A 4180-nucleotide genomic window follows, 5' to 3' on the forward strand; every position below is an offset into this window, starting at 1 on the left:
TGTTTTTTTTTAAAACTAATACAGAATGAGAAAATCATGCGAAACCGAATTTATAACAAATCAAATGCTGAAAGATGAAACCAAAGAAAAATATCAACCACACAATTGGATATAAAAAATGAGGATGAAAATAAATATTAATAATTAGAGGGTTAAATTGAATTGAAAAATAGCTTTAACAAAAGGAAAAACAAATCAAAAGAATGAGGGTCGAATTAGAAAAAAATAAAACAACAAAAGCTTTGATTGAACGATGAAATTGAAATCAAAAAAATCTTTAACAAAAAGGTCAAGGAAAAAAAAATAAAAATCAAAAGAATAGTAACCAAAATGAAAAAACAAAACATATGAGAAATTGTAATTGAAAAACTAAATTGAAAAAAAAATAAAACTTTTATTAAAGGAATAATAAAAAATAAGAACTTAAAAGAATGAGAATTGAAATTGAAAAAAGAAGAAGAGGACAATCATGCATTTTACTTGGCAGGGGAAAGACAAGAAGGGAAAAAAAAGAAAAAACGACCGTTAGTGACAAATCGACCACCATACGTTGTCATACGCCATATCATATGAAAGAAGACATGGTGGTGCATTTAATGAGACAACGAAAGGTCAGGTTTGGCTATTGAGTAGCGTCAAACGCGTCACTTAAGTAGCGTGGATGCCATCCACTCACGAGCATGTGCCATTAGCTTTTCTAAGTAAAAAATTAAAAAGTTAATGTGAAAATATCAAAACAGCCCCATGACCTTGGTAATTACCAAAAAACCCATGTGAAGTACAAAAATATTCCAAAATGCAAACTTGATTTTTTGTCTTATCTAAGACCAAAAGTGTACTTTAACTATACATTAATAATTAAAAAAACCAAAAAAACCATTCTCCAACAGCACAAAATTTTTTTTGATCCTTGAGGTAAAGAAATATTTTTACTATTTAAAAGTTTATGAAAAGTAAAAAAAATATTTGGTTAATAACTCTAAATTTTGTTGATTATAGGGGTAAAATAATATTTTTACTGCGTAAAAAAATAAAAAAACCTAGACACCCTCGAATAATCTTTTAATGATCAATAGGCAATGGAAAAAACCAAAACACCACCCCTAAAGGTTTTTTTTTTTCAACTCAAGGGCATTTGGATAATTTCACTATAACAATCCATAATAAATTGTGTAGCTACAATGAAAAATTGACGCTTTATAATGTTTCGTTTAATATGATTATGTAGTGATTTATAAGTGGGGAATTTTTTCTGTAAGTTGCCAACTGAAAAACCATCTTCATTTCTTTTTAATATGACTTAAAAGATGGAATTTACAATTGTGACAAACAAAATCCATGTATAAAGCAAGGAAATACGACCTAGGAAGATCCATAAAAACAATAAATGAATCTAGCCTAGCAATAAGGTGGTATTTGGTATGCTGGACAATAATGGTCTTGACAAGACAATTTTTTTGTGAAGTTGTTTGGTGTAGTATGAACATCAATTTTTGTCCTATGGAAGGTTATTCTAATGAAGAAAATTTTGTCCCGTTAAAAAGGACAAGACAAGCTTGTCCAATTCTCTGCACAATGGTTAATCTAGTTGATCCGAGTCAACATAACGATAAAAATGGTTATCACTACACCATTAAACAGTTTTACCGATGGAATACTTTCACGGTGTAAGACACACAATTCGTTGGTAAAAGTTTTGCCAATGGTCTTACCGACGGAACACGTCTATCGGAAAATTGATTATTGGTAATTTCCATTTCCGTTGGTAAGTCTGTCAGAATAAAAAAACACCGACGGTCTACAGACGGGGAAAGCACGCCAAAAAAAGATTCCCGCTAGAAATTTACCGACGGACGTATTCCGTCTGTTTTTCCAACGATAAATCACCGACGGCCAGTCCGTCGATGATGGTGGCATGGGCTGTAAATATTTCAGAACTCTCTGTAAAATACCGACAGATATAGTCTGTCGGCAATGTCAACGATAAATCACCGACGGACTGGCCGTCGTTGATTGTGGCATGGGCCATAAATTTTTTTCAACTCTTTGTCTAATATCGACGGACCGATTCCGTTTGGAAGGCCGTCAGTATTTATTAAAAATATTTTTTAAAAAAATATTTAGAATAAATAATTTTTTTCAAATATTATATTGATTAATAGTAAAAAAAAATTAATTAACCAAATAAAATTGTATTAAACATTAAAAATATAAAAATAATGTTAAATAATATTCATCTAAATATTCATTACAAATTTAATGTGTTTCAAAAACAAAATTAAACTAGAATAATTGCGGAGGAGGAGGAGGAGGTTGGTTGTTTCTAGGACCGTACGGCCAAAAAAGGACTGAACATGTATCATCACCCATCCTTGATCTAATGTCCATGACCATTTGATGAAGCTGATCATAATCCATCGAGAGTCATTCATATTGTTGTTTCAAGGCCATGAACTCCTCAGACTGGGTGCTAGATACTGATGGAGAGCTCCCAACGGTTGAGACACTATAGGCCATCCACAAGTTTTCGTTCGTAGTGTTGGAGAGCCCGTAGACCTGATTTTTATTGGGTCCAACAGACAATCCTACCTCCATCAACAAATCCGGATTGAAATACGGATGGGTTGAAGGATCGTCTCCATATCTCTCCCTCAACTGGCTATTATAGATCTCCTGAAAATTTTTTAAAAAATCATATTTAATTCAAAAAAAATAATAACTTACAAAATAAAATGATTGAATAAACATACCACGAAGTGTTGAGCACGATTGTCCATGAACTGTTGCACCCCCTTTTGGCGGTCTTGACTCCGCACATGCATCTCTACAAACAGCTTCATTGGGCTCGACTCACGTCCAAGAGATGTAGCTTGTAAGGAAAAAAAAGGTTGCAAGTTAAATATATTTATAAGCAACGACAAATTAATTAACGATATATTTAATTTAAATTAATCTTACCATCCGCTTCGCATGTGCACTAAATGGAATGGAGCCGCCGGTGTGCATGGTCATCGAACCATGAATTTGCCGGTTCTGGTTGTCGGCACCGGACTGTGAACGTCGTGCGAACCGCTCAGACATCATGTGCTCAATATATTGCGTCCATATATCCCTCGAGATGAATGGCGGTTTGAATTCCTGTCAAACAACCACCTCATTCCATCCTTTTAGACCGTTATCTCTTGCATATCTTTTTGCTTTTTTTGTGTCATACCAAAAATCACGTAATCTACTTTCATAGTAAGAAATTAGAATTTAGAACATAAAATTATAAAACAAAAAATTATATTATTTTTTATGTTACCTAATTGCGGCGTGATTCTCCCATACCTCCTTCTAAACATTGTTGTTTGCGTTATCTCACTCAAATTTATGTTGTGTATAAATAATTTATTTAAAATAAAAATAGTACAAGATATAAAATTATAAAAATAACTTATTAAAAATAAGTTGGAAATTAAAAGTTAACACCTACTTGAAATCGTCAAAACCATGCATCGATATTAGGTCTCCACTCAGGATGTCTGGAAACCTGACTCCATTAAACAATGGAATCTCCATCGACGATTTAATTGCCGATGTTATTGTCCGGGCAACCTTAATGTTTGTGAACGTAAAATTAAATAAAATTAATAAAATATTAATTAGTTGTTTATAAATTATGTTGTAAGTATATACAAAAAACTAAAACCTAAACAAACTGACATTGAAAAGGTCATCCTTCCATTGTGCCTGGTACTTGCGGGTGAATTGACCCCTTATAAAGGCATACCGCCTCTGCGTTGTGAAACCGCACTAGAAGAGGCAGCATCACAAGTTGGCACAAATGCCTCTTTGTGATCAATATCTAAGGATAAGTCATTCTCGCTGCTAGAAGAACTAGCTGCAACCGTCTGGTGATGACGTGTTGTTGATTTCATTCTACGCATCTACATAAATTTATACGAATAATTACATAATTAAATTCGATTATGTTAAAAAAAATCGGCAGCACCTCCCCTATACTGGAGACTGTCCACAGTTTTCAAACTTGCAAATATTTATAACAACCACAAACCAATTGACTCCATTGGAAAATCTTATATACAACCTAGCATCTATAGAAATTTAACATTTATATATTTTAACCTAACATCTATAGAAATACATAAATGATAATTAAAATTAATGGAAATAATAA

This window comes from Populus nigra, chromosome 2 (assembly GCF_951802175.1).
Source record: "Populus nigra chromosome 2, ddPopNigr1.1, whole genome shotgun sequence".
NCBI classification, from domain to species: Eukaryota; Viridiplantae; Streptophyta; class Magnoliopsida; order Malpighiales; family Salicaceae; genus Populus; species Populus nigra.